The sequence below is a fragment of the Bos javanicus genome, chromosome 8 (genome assembly GCF_032452875.1).
Source record: "Bos javanicus breed banteng chromosome 8, ARS-OSU_banteng_1.0, whole genome shotgun sequence".
NCBI classification, from domain to species: Eukaryota; Metazoa; Chordata; class Mammalia; order Artiodactyla; family Bovidae; genus Bos; species Bos javanicus.
The window spans coordinates 29,800,459-29,813,310 of NC_083875.1; the positions used below are offsets into that span (position 1 = coordinate 29,800,459).

The following is a 12,852-nucleotide window of genomic DNA, read 5'->3' on the forward strand; positions in this document are numbered from 1 at the left end:
CACTTATTTGTATAAGTGGGTACCTCAGATTTCAAGATATTTTGGCTAAACTATAGTTCTGTTTATTCTAATATATGTTCAGCACAAAGTTAGGCCAATCATCATTTGTATAATTAATTTAATGAAAATTACATTTCCTGAAATATGTTGCAATCTGTTTTTGTTGTTTTTTGCTTAGAATGCTGAAGGTATTTTTTTCCCTACAGAAGTGGTATAAAACATTTATTTCTATTTCCATATGAATCCACAAGTTTTATTTAGCCCAGATATTAGGAGAAGCACATCGATGCAACTACCTACACTCATTCCTTTCTCAACTAATAGCATCTAAAATCATCTTCATTTCTTTGCAGGTGAGATTTTCATAAGCTGGAAAAGTTTTAAATTTAGTCTGAGAACAGGATTGTCTATCACACTGTGTTTCCTGTCATCATTAAGGCTTTATTTCTTGGTTTTTTAAAGATTAGTACATGAATCATACATTGTCACTAGATTTTGTTTACTAATACTTGTGGGTAGTGAACACTGTTTACTTATAGAGAGCTTAGTGGTTCTTGGAGACATTTTCATCCTTTTATTCTCAGAGCAAGAGGGAGGAATCAAGAGATGCTTGAAGATTTTAAATTTTTGGTGACTCTGAGTAAGTGTACATGTACCTTTCATTGCTAAAGTATCCATAAAGCATGTTTTAAAATGAAATAATTGTTTTTGTCTCTCTTTCTTTGTATTCTTTTTCATTTTTTCTTTGCTTTATTCCTTCTTCACATACTTTTCTTCCCTTTCTTCTCCATTTTCTTCTTTCTCCCTCTCATTGCTTCCCAGAGAGAGGGTCTTATGTGGTGACCTTGTTCAGGAAAACCAGTCTTGTCTGAACTGGATTTTCAGTGCCTTGTTCTTTAGGCAAAGGTTTAGAATAACCAGACGTATCTCAATGTAAACATTTTCCCCAAAGCAAGATAACACTCTAACTTCTCTATTTATGGTCAATTTAAAAGTTAGCCCAGATACTAATGCTACTATTTTATTTTTTTCTGGTGGAGATGAAACACAGGAAAGCATTTTATCTTGCAGTTGTTAAGGAACAAAGCTTTCACCCACCCACTGAATCCCTCCCAGTTTAACTGAATGCATCTCTGTTGAGAGGACATTTCTTGACCTGTAATAGGGTGGAATCGGTGGGGTCATAAACTATATGCTAATGAGATGAGATTTACAGAATTTTTCTGGGTTTTTAAAAAAGAGCCAGACACATGAAAAGCCTTATAAACTGAAGAACTAAGGTGGTACTTAAAAACAACCCCTAGAATCTCCTCTTTTCCTTTAAAGGCTGTGACTAAAGTTCAAAGAGGCCAGGTCCTCTCCCTCTCCCTCCTCCCTTCTGAATGCAGGACATCTTGTCTGAATTTGAAAAAAAAAAAAAAACCTTTCAGGATGAAAATTTATTTCAGGAGAGATTCAGGAAAAAAATGTTTGAAGAGTTTGAAGGTTTAGGAAAAAAAATGTTTGAAGAGTTTGAACGTTTAGGAAAAAACTTGTGTGAGTATGAGTGTGGGTGGGTATGAGGATGTCTGTGTGTGTACCTATGCATATGTGTGTGCCTACACATATGTGTTTGCACACACATGGGTATGAGGGTGTGTAGATGTGTGTGCTTGCCTGTGAATGCCTTTGTCTGTGTGTAGGTGTGGGTACATGCACATGTGTGGGTGCCTGTGTGTAGTGTGTTGGGTGATTGTGTGGATGGGGTGTGGGTGTGTGCCATGTGTGTGTCTCTGAGTGTGTGTGCCTCTTTGCTGCAGCGGGAGAGGCAGCTTGGGCTCAGCCAGTGGTGGAGCAGTTAGTAGAGAACTAATAGTGAGAAAGGGAGCTGAGGAGAGACTAGGAAGAGACGCCACCGACCTTTAACAAAAGCTCAGTTTTGTCCCTGCGGATCCAGCCGGCAGAAGGGACTGGAGAGCTGTGGCTCTCTGCCAGGGAGGTCGGGCTCCCTGCAAACAGTTGCAGGCATCCCTCATTATGCCCTTTTCCCTGGGAGTCCTGGGCTTGGCAATCGGGAAGTTTTCAAAGCTTCAGCAGCGACTGCAGCCTCGGAGAAGACCAGCAAAGACTGTGGAGTGTGTATGTGAACTTCAATTCTATATTTTCTTATGGGGTGGGTTAATGGATTTTTACTACAAAGAGAGCTAAAACTCAGCTGACCTGAAAGACTGGAATTTCAGCTCTTCCCCTCACTGGGCTATTTTTCCTCCCCCTTCCTCTCAAAGCCCTTTAAATCAGAGATTACCGGGTCAGTGACTCTTATCCTGCCTGCCTGCGCCAAGGGTTTCTAGCTTTTGACTTGGCAAGGAAAACCACTACCTGTAAGTATCTGCTTTATGTATTTCCTCTCCTCTTGACTGTAAACGTTCTGCTAGAATGCCCAGAGGTTATTTGTGTGGTAGCATTAACTCCGAGTAATGATACAAGAAGTAGATCAAGTCTGCTTGCAAAAGTTATCATATAAGCTCACAAGGTGGCAAATTGCAGTGTTAAAGAGCCCTATGTCCCCAATGGGAGGCTCTTTATTACATAATACAAATTTATAACTCTTCTCAATCCATCCCCAATAGCATTCACCAGTGAAAAAACATTTTTACATTCTGAATTGTCCCCTTCCTCCGCCCCCCAAATCAGAATATTTCTTTTCAGCTAAACAAAATGGCAAAGAGAAAAAATGCAAAAATTAACAAAACAGATAATATCCTCATGGTATAAAGATACAAAAGTTTGGATGAGATGATTTTTGGATAGCTTTGCTTTAGTTTAGTTATATATATATATATATATATATATATATTTAAAGTATGGTTTCTTTTTTTATGGAGTTGAAAGCCAGTGTTGGAGAGGCAAAGAAATCATATTGTTCTGAAGTTTCTTACTGATTTTTAATCTCTTTCTTCTCTTTATCTGGATTTGGCCTAGAGACTTTTGTGCTGTAGTAAATGATTTCTTTTAGTTGTCATCTGGATCCCAGAAATAATTTTCAAGGCATTTAAGTTTTGTTTCTCCTTTTTTTCAATGGTTGTGTGCAGTCTTGTTGTGTGGTTTGAATTACGAAGCTTAAAAAGAGCATTTCCGGGGGCTGGTTGGAGTTTATGGCCTGGGAATCTTGCTGGAGATATTAACCTCTTCAGGACTATTTTACAGACCTGAGCAGGAGATCCAAATGCTTTACAGGTTTCTGATCTGGAAAAGTGATGTCACCATATTCAGCGCTGCTTAAAGCTTGAAACTTTGCTTCTTAGTCCTCTGCTTTCCTTTGATACAATTGCCTTCAGAAATAACACTAGGAAAATGTTAACTACTTTCCCTCTTTCTCTTCATCAGAGATCCTCAAAACCCAGTGTCCCTAAGAATCACTTGGGGTAAGGCAGGCACCAAGGCCACACCCCCAGAGGAGTTTAGACTTGGTGGGCTGGGGTTGGTGGGTTAGGGGAGATAGGGGGTGGGGGGGCCTCATGCAGGCAAGATCACACTTGGATGAGTGGTGCTTTACATTGTCCTTGGCAAATTAAATTCTTGTCACGTCCTCAGTTAATGTTAAACCTCACACCTAAATAATAAGCTTGAGTGTGAGCTGCTGTTGAACACAGTTACATGAAGCATGGTTTTGCATGCTTGACTGCCAAACCAGAACTTTTAACCAGCTCTCCGGCCATTACATTTCCCATGAGTAAGAAAAGCAGTCAGGGGAAGGTGCCCTGATTCCTTGTGTTGGACTGTGTGGTCTGACCTGCTCTGCATGGCCAAGCTATGTTTGTCTTGGAAACTTTAAGCCCAAGGCTATTCTTAGTTCTTTATCAACCTGCTGGGAATGCTCTGCTCGTGGGGACAGATTAGGCTGAGTGGGCTGAACTGAGTTGGATTATTTCTTGGGACCTGTTCAGTAGAAGTATAATTCCTAGAAATCTGTTTTGATTGGACAAACCCACCAGGATTGGGAGAAATAGGAAATGATTCCTCCATCATGTTGAGGTCCTCATTAGACAGCATATGAAAGGAAGATCTCAGCTTCCATCCCTGTCACCAGTGACAATGAATGACATAGTATATTTACAGTAAAAAGAAAATAGGATATGGTCATCAGTGCCCTTTTCTTTTTTTCCTCTCCTCATTCCAGATATTTGTAGGTGCCTGCTACATGCCAGGCTCTGGGCTGGTGCCAAGGATTCAGAAAATCAGTGTATATAATATGGATAGACACTTGGTCTTCATGGTGTTTCGTGTCTTAGGTGTTGCTGACCAATCTTATATGAGTCACCTATTCTTGCTAACCTTCACTTCTGCCATCAATAAAACAAAAGTGTTGCATACAATGTGCTTCCGATATCTTTCTAACTCTGATATTCTGACATTGATGGATATGCCTCAGTCTTCTAAACATAGATATAGAGGGATGAGAGCTTTTCAGTGTTTGCTTTGACCACAGGCCCAAAGATTTAGCTTACTGCTTTTCTTAAAATTTTCAAAAATACCATTTAAGTTTTCTTTCACGAAGAATCAAGACTGTTGATCTAGTGAGTTACAGACAAATGCTACCTTTTCAGAGCACACAGTCATTCTCACAATGGAAGCCTGTAACTCTCTGGAAAGGCTGTTCCCTGGGCTGGGTTACATGGGCCAGCAGCCTCTTATCTTGTCTGAATCTGGTGTTGCTCTGCCTTTGGAGAGCTGGGTGGTCTGAACAGGACTTGCTGGCTTCCATACTTGCACAGCTTGCTCCCTGACCCTTTCATTCAAGTGGTTTGATAGCTTTTGTGCTGCTAGGTGAGAGATTCAAACAGAGACCTTTGAGGGGCTGGAGGAAAAAAAAAACAACAAGTCTTTAATTAAACCTAACATTTTTTGTATACTGCAGTTTCTTTTACTGCAGCGAATGGGGCAACATTTCAAAGGGTTCTAAAACTTGCCCATCAAGATAAGAATATCAAAATATAGGCGTGATCTATGTGTTTTTCTGACAAATGTAGCCTCCAGCTGTCTGAAGATACTGCATTTGGATGGGAAAGTGCTCACTGGAGGACAGAGTATAGGGATCTTGCAAAGTTAAGATATTTTTGACAAATCGTTCTTGGCCTCTTGTTGGTAAGTTTAATGGGGAGGGCAAAATAGGCTTTGGTTTCACTTTCATCCCTCTCTTTTTCTGAGTTGTTGATAGGATGTCAGAAGACTCCTTTAGTGCATCCTCAAAGGCTGCTAAGATAGTTTGTCATTCTTTGCTCTCAACTTTGTTCCTGAAACCTTCATATCTGACTTCCTTAGAGATAGAAGCAGATAATGCTCCAGGACTTGCTGAGCTCCAAGTCCTTCCATTGACATGGCCCACCTCCCTGGGATCCTATCTCTGCATCCTGTCAAGTGTTACCAGCTGCTCAGTATTTACAGATGCTCCTTGAATTCTTCTCTTACAATAAACAAACCAGGACTTTATCTTATGAGGTTGCACTCAATACCACAGTATTTTCTTTCCAAGGTCTAAATTTCTTGTTAGCACAATTTTTTTTTTCATTTTGTAAATTATAAGCCCAAATCAATGAGTAGTTATGAGAATTCCAGAGGAGATCAGGATTCCCAGATGATTCATCCAAATGTTCAAATGTTTTTGAGTGTTTCTTATCAAATCCTGTTTATTGCCTAGATTTGATTTTATTTGCTTCCGTAAAAGTGATTCTCCTTGAAAAAACAACGCAGTAACATCCAAGAGCAGTGCTTTAGTTCTGTTTTATATAAATCTTCTTTTTTGCTATCATGTGGTAGGATGAAATATTTTGTCAGTAGGCATTAGTGGCTGTTGGGAAACCAAAACGTAGTGTTTGTAGAGAGCCCTTTTGAATATTAAATCAGAGTGGTATAGTAGAAAAAAAAGAATGGCCTTTGAATAAATTTCAATTGGGTTCCAATCCTAGGCTGTAATGTTCTTTGGTTTTATGATGTTGGCCAAGTTACTTACCAGTTTCCTTGGGAGTAAAATAAATGTGCTGATGCTTACCTTCCCAGGTATTTAGAAGGGCTAAATGACATTTGGAAAGCACCCATCATGGTGTATGACATACGATTGGTTCTCAGTAAATATTTCTTCTTTAGAAGAGGACTAACAGGTATGAAGGCTGGAAAGCATTGAATGTGTGACAAGCCACTCAATTTATAGGTCAAAGGGGAAATGGGAAATAGAGCTTTCTTCCAGGCCTCATAGACTGGGCACGACAGATATCTGTCCACCACTTCCTCAGCCTTTACCTCTGGGCAGCAGCCTTGTTCTCCCTTGATTCCTTCTTCCAGGGTAAGAAGAAGCATGAAACAGATTCATGAGCTCAGAGATCGCCAAAGGGATTCATAGGGAGAGAACAAAGGCAATGTGAAAATCATTCTGTCCTTTTCTACCAGACCCTTCAGAGTTAGAGACTTGTATAGCCATTTCAGATCCATATATAAGGAAAGGAATCACTTTGTTTCTCTGGGATTTTGCTCTACTGTAGCAGGCAGCCCAATCTCAAGGGGGAGTATTTGTTTGACATTTTGAAACTCTCCAGTTGCCCTGTGGTCAGCCTATGAGCTGTCACCAAATGGAAAGTCACGGCCATTCAAACATGTGGTGTGAGTACTCTCTATCCCTCTCTGTCTTTCTTGCTCTTCTAACCAGTTTTTCTTTCAAGTTCAAAGTTTAAACTGGAATAAGTCAGTCTCTCAACTTATATCTATGGACCTCCTCTGCACCAAGTCCAGTGACCAAAACGAGATAATCTGAATGAGCAGAACAATCATGGTTGTCATCTTCAAAAAGCTTTCAGACTAAGGTCAAAGGCAGACATGTTTTCAGTGACTGCAAATAAACAAATGCCCGTAGATGTGCATTGTGTGGTAAGGGTATTGCGAGATTCTATGCAAGCAGTTCGGAGAAGGCGATGGTACCCCACTCCAGTACTCTTGCCTGGAAAATCCCATGGATGGAGGAGCCTGGTAGGCTGCAGTCCATGGGGTCGCAAAGAGTCGGACACGACTGAGCGACTTCACTTTCACTTTTCACTTTCATGCATTGGAGAAGGAAATGGCAACCCACTCCAGTGTTTTTGCCTGGAGAATCCCAGGGACGGGGGAGCCTGGTGGGCTGGCGTCTATGGGGTCGCACAGAGTCGGACACGACTGAAGCGACTTAGCAGCAGCACCAGCAGCAGCACGCAAGCAGTTAACCTAGTCTGGGAAGTTGAGACCTTGGAGGAGGGGTAGAATTTAGCCAAATGTAATGGTAGGCAGGAGAGGGGAAAGGGCATTCTAAGCAGAGGGGACAGCATGAACAAACCATGGAAAGGCCTGGAATGGGGCATGCCACAAGTTTAGGAAAGAAATGAAAACCTGAGTGACTAGCTTGTCAATGGCAAGGAGGAGGAGTTGTGTGAGAAGAGACGAGAGATGGCAGGGGACAACTACACAGGGAAATCCAGTCTCACAGTTAAAGGGACCCCAGAAAGTACCTAACCGACACTCTCCACTGAGAGAAAGAACCCTTCTGATGTCTGTACCTCAGCCCTTGCTGTTATTGGATGGCTTTGAAAGAAAGTTCTTTCTAAGAGGAACCCATCCTCCTGGTTCTGTGTATGGGAACCACAGAATAAAGTCATTCCTCTGGCAGGTATTTGAAGACAATTTTTTTTCATAAATTATTGCTCAAGTAAACCTCTGTCCCATACATATGCAGTTGATGTTTTGGAATGTAAATTTATATGTTTGTGTTTGTTGAAAGTGAACTTGGTGGCTTCAGTTCATCATTCCTGCCTAGGATATACTTCTTGACTATGTCCTCAGTGATAACGGTTAACCTTTCTGGATTTTTGTGAATTGGATAAGCTAATCTCTTTATCTTTGTTTAGAAATTTGGAAAATTGTTGAACCAGAGGGTGCCAAAAGTGGAGCTATGGGCACCACCCAAGATGTTTCTCACAGAAATGTCCAAGTATAAATGAGAAGAACTCAACAGTGTCAATGTGGGCTGATATTCTTGATTTGACAAGAATGCTAAATGCACAGTTCAACTATAATCACTGATTTCATTTGTCAATACATGTGTTGAGTGCATATCACACACAGCAGAGAGTTTGGTCCTCCTGCTTTGAAAAACATAGTCATACAATTGTGTAGGATGTGATACACGCCCCATGATGGGTTTAAGTAAAGTGTGACTTTTCTGCAATAGCAGAAAGAAAATCTTTCCAAATGGAATGATGAGGTCTTGGAACATCTTGAAGGAGGCAGTTCACAAGGCATTAACATGTGAGAAGGATTTTAATAAGAATGGAAGCAAAGACATTCCAGGTAGGGCAGACACCAGGAAGGGCATACAGGTGAGAATGTCCAGCAAGACCCAGTGATGTATAACTGAGGTTGCAGGAGGGGGAGGCCTGTGGTTTGGGGATACAGAAACCTAGAGGTGATGGCCAAAGACCATAGAAGCAGCGATGTAGTGGGAAGCCAGATGAGGTCAGATTTTAAAGAATAGTGTATTTTCAATGATACTATATGACCAAGAGAGAACAAATCAGAGGATGGAAAGAAAAGGAAGAGAAGATAAAGGAGAAAGAAGCATTTGTGAGGTAGAAAGGGAAATGGGAAGTGTATTGAGTCACAGAAGCAATTATGCAGACCGTGTGGGTGGAGGGCATTGTTGGGCACTATAGAGATCAGAATGGACTGTCTGGAGATCGACTGTTCAGAGAAAAGTTCAGTTTGCTGTCTCCATTAGGCAGCACTGGCAGCCTTTGAGACAGTTATTTCAGTGGACTGGTAGTAATTTCCTTTTAGGAAATACAAGGCTGGTGAAGGAGTGGGTAGAGATATGTTTATTTGGTTGTGCCAGGTCTTAGTTACGGCATGTGGGATCTTCAGTCTTTGTTGCAGCACACAGGCTTTTTCAGTTGCAGCATGTGGAATCTAGTTCCTTGACCAGGGATCGAACCTTGGCCCCCTGCGTTGGGAGTGCAGAGACTTAGCCACTGGACCACCATGGAAGTCCTGAGACAATGTTTCAAGGAGATAGTATCATTGGTCATGATGAGGTATATAACGGGAAAGGGGAAAAGTAAATGTTTGGTGACTATTATAGCAATAGTCATAATAATAGTGGTAGTAAAAAACACTAACATTTATTGAACACCCACTATGTGCTTAGGTGTGCCCATCGTAATGACCTCATTTTATTACCTCCTTATAGACCCTTTCTCTAAATACAGTCACATTCTGAGGTCCCGGGCATTAGGATTTCAGTATATGAATTTTGGGTGAATGAAATTCAGCCCATAACACCATACCACCATATCAAGGTGTCCTCCTTGCAGTAGTTAGCTGGTCTTCCAAATTCTTCAGATATTACTGCAGCCAAAGAAAATAGAATAAAACCTGTAGTCTCATAAACCCACATTTAAAAATCAGTTTACAATGCACTCTGGATTTCGAGTTTGGCTTCAGGATGAGGTGACTGGGAAAATTCCTCAAGCAGGACTACCTTTGCATTTTCAAAAATCCCGATGGCACCCATTCTGCCTTTTCTTATTTGGCCATAAAGCCACGTGGTGCTGATCTGTTTGTGTTAGGAATGAGCAGGCTGCCCTGTGTACCATTTTATATTACAGAGGCTATGTCACTTCAGTCATTGATTGTTGCTGAATCGCTGTATTGGGAACTACTGGTCTTTATTTACTTCTCATGAAGTGAAATTCCCTGGTCTGTGGCTTTATAAGTTGCTTTGATGCTAGGCCCTTATGGTGCATGTACATCACACGCTACGGAATACAAGGGTAGAGTGACTCTGGAGGTCCTCAAGTATCCCTTCCTGCACCACAGTTTGCCTACATTAAGAATACCAATTGATGGTAACTGTGAGCTGATGGAGACATGGCTAGAGATTGTATGGCACTGCATAGCAGCCTAGCTGTCAAGGACAGCTCCATGCTTACAGGTGCCACATCTGAATTGCTAGCTCTGTGGCCAGAGAATTCTGAAATGAGGACTTTAAAACCTAAAACTTAAGACTTCAGCTTTTCAAGATTAAGACTTTTCAGAATTTTTAAGACTTAGACTCAAGACTTTAACATAATAACATGGTAAGGAGCACATGTACCTTTGATGTGCATGCTCAGTCATTCCAATTCTTTGCGACCCCACCAGGCTCCTCTGTCCGTGGAATTCTCCAGGAAAGAATACTGGAGTGGGTTGCCATTTCCTCTTCCAGGGGATCTTCCTGACCCAGAGATTGAACCTACATCTCCTACACTGGCAGGACAATTCTTTACCACTGAGCCACCAGGGAAGCACCTTTGATGTGAGGGTGGTTGAATTTCTCTATTCATTAAAAACAGCAACAAACTATCTTTACAGCAATCTTGTGAAATCAGTATAATGAATCCCTACTGTACAGATGGTGAGAGCAAGGTTGAGAAAGTTTAAGTAACCTATTTATATCACAGACTGAGGTTCTTTCTACACACTAAAGTATTCAAAAAGTGAACAGTTTAGTCAAAATGTTTATCCTTACTTCAAAGGCTTAATTGAGGTCTGACTACAAAGAGATGGGTGAGCTGAAGAGTATGACACAAATGTCATGCAATTTTATCTGTCTTCCTCTTTATATAAGAAAGCGGATCTACTTAAAAAAAGGAATCGACTCCCTTTTCCCCTCAAAACGTAGATCTTTGTTTTTTGTTATTGAATGAAACAGGCCAAGTGGAAGGCTGGAGAAAGTGGGATGGGTTCCACTGGACAAGATCAAGAAGTTTCATGACCATGTGAAGGGGATGGGAGTTTGGGAAGAATGGATACGTGTATATGTATGACTGAGTCCCTGTCCTGTCCACCTGAAACTATCATAACATTGTTAATCGACTGTACTCCAACAAAATAAAAAGTTTAATTTAAAAAAAGCAAAAAAAAGTGTATTAGGGGTGAGATAATGGCTCTTGTTTTATTGAAGAATTGACTAGAAATAATTGGTACTTTAGGAACACAAAGGGGAATTAGACTTTGGAGTGATGTGAGAGGTTTTTAATTTACAGACCAGAATGTTTGAGTGTTTCTGCTTTGCCTCATATGATTAAGCAGATAGCCTTCAATTCCTTCTAATCAGTAATGACTTTGCAAGTAATGATTTGGGGAAGATCTATTACTTCTTGCCTACACTCAAATGTTCTTTTCTATTACATCTTAAAATAACACACTATGGAAAAAAAAGCATGGAAAAATATTAGCCTTGTGAGCAATAAAATTTATTGCTACAGCATCTGTATTTAACTTTGTCTTTAGAGATTCACAGCAAGAGATACATTAGAATGCAATGAAAACTAGTGGTAGCACAAAACTTACTAGTTAAATTTTAATTTCTTTCATTTTTGACTTTGCTTCCTTTCTAACAATTTTGCTAATTCAGGAAGTCACTCTCTTGTCTCTGTACACCTTATACATACTGGCTTCCTAGTAATGACCCTCCCAGCCAGGCTGTCAGGAATGGTACCTTCCTTTCCTCTCTGGATGTCTGGGATATCTTATCTCCCTCTCCTCTTCTCCATCCCTCCTGTCACCTCCGAACTGAGTCCTGCTTTCCAGTTCTTCCTGTTGCTGGCCTTGGAGGTGGCTCCCCAACCCTAGTCTTACTGCTTCACTCTACTGAGGTGGTTTTCAGACAAGTCAAAGAACCTAGCTTCAGTCTGGCCACAAAAGTTCCTTAGACCTCTTCTTATACTTACAGGAGAAGGAAAGAAAAGTGCAGTTGTTTCCAGCAGCGATTCTCAATCCTGGTTGCTCATTAAAGAAGTTTTGAGTTCAGGTGCCTGGACCCCACCAAGATAAATTGAATCTCAAACTCTGGGAGAGGTGCTTGAATGACGGGGAGGGGAAGTCAGCGATGGGCCTCACTAGTTTAGGGGTGATGCCAGAGGCAGCTCTTTCACTTGGTGTTTTCCATTGTCAACACTAAGGCAGACCACCTTAAACCTTCACGAGGATTGCTGCTTCCTCTGGGCCAGTGGAGTGGGGCTAAAACCAGGAGGGTGAAGTCTCCCCTGCAGCCAGTTCTTTTCCTCAGGTCCTGAGAGACCTGGAGTCAACCGCCACATTGCATACCTCTAGGGGGCGCCATTCACTTTGGGGAAGGCTGTGAAAACAGCACATTTGGCACTCTTGGGGCACAGTTACAACACAGACGTTGCCCTGGAATTTGGTATACTGAACTGAGTGAAACTAAGGGAAGGACTCCCAATGCCTCTGCTCAACACTTTAAACATTCATTTGGTTTCCCATGAAAATCTCTTTCACCATGATGAGTTTATGCAGTGCTGAGTGGCATCACAGTTCGAATTGCATTTGCCAGTTAGTCTGGACACCCATGCCTATGATAAATGTGTTCTTGTGTGTGCATGCATGCTGAGTTGCTTCAGTCATCTCTGACTCTCTGTGAAGCTATGGACTGTAGCCCGCCAGGCTCTTCTGTCCATGGGATTCTCCAGGCAAGAATATTGGAGTGGGTTGCCGTTTTAATTCTAGACAAATTATTTGAAAACCAACTTTAAAAAATAGCTTATTTGTATCTTGGAGACTCTAAGGAAGTATTTTAGCCAAGAATACTTTTGTGCTCTGTGTTTTTCTCCTTTAAAATACTTCTCTAACGTATTGGTGTTCAGTATTGTTTTATACTGCTGTTCTTATATTGTGCGTTGCTTTATTCCCCACCACAGATTTGTTCAACAGTAAGTCATCTAATCAGACTTTCAGATGCTTTATTTGCAGCCTGTGATGTTTATGGAGATTTTGTTTTTGAATCAGTACTTGAAGCAT

The 12,852-nt window shown here is 41.1% G+C and overlaps 1 protein-coding gene across 3 annotated transcripts in view; it reads left to right on the forward strand.

Annotated features, from left to right (window-relative positions):
• The first annotated feature begins 1,513 nt into the window (after positions 1 to 1,513).
• Positions 1,514 to 12,852, forward strand: part of FREM1 (FRAS1 related extracellular matrix 1) — a 177,789-nt gene continuing 166,450 nt past the window's right edge. The window contains exon 1 of one of the 3 annotated variants that reach the window (XM_061425261.1): positions 1,514 to 2,360. The gene's annotated coding sequence lies outside the window, so the exon portion shown is untranslated. The remainder of the gene's footprint in view (positions 2,361 to 12,852) is intronic. The other 2 variants (XM_061425260.1, XM_061425258.1) reach the window with 2 other exon arrangements.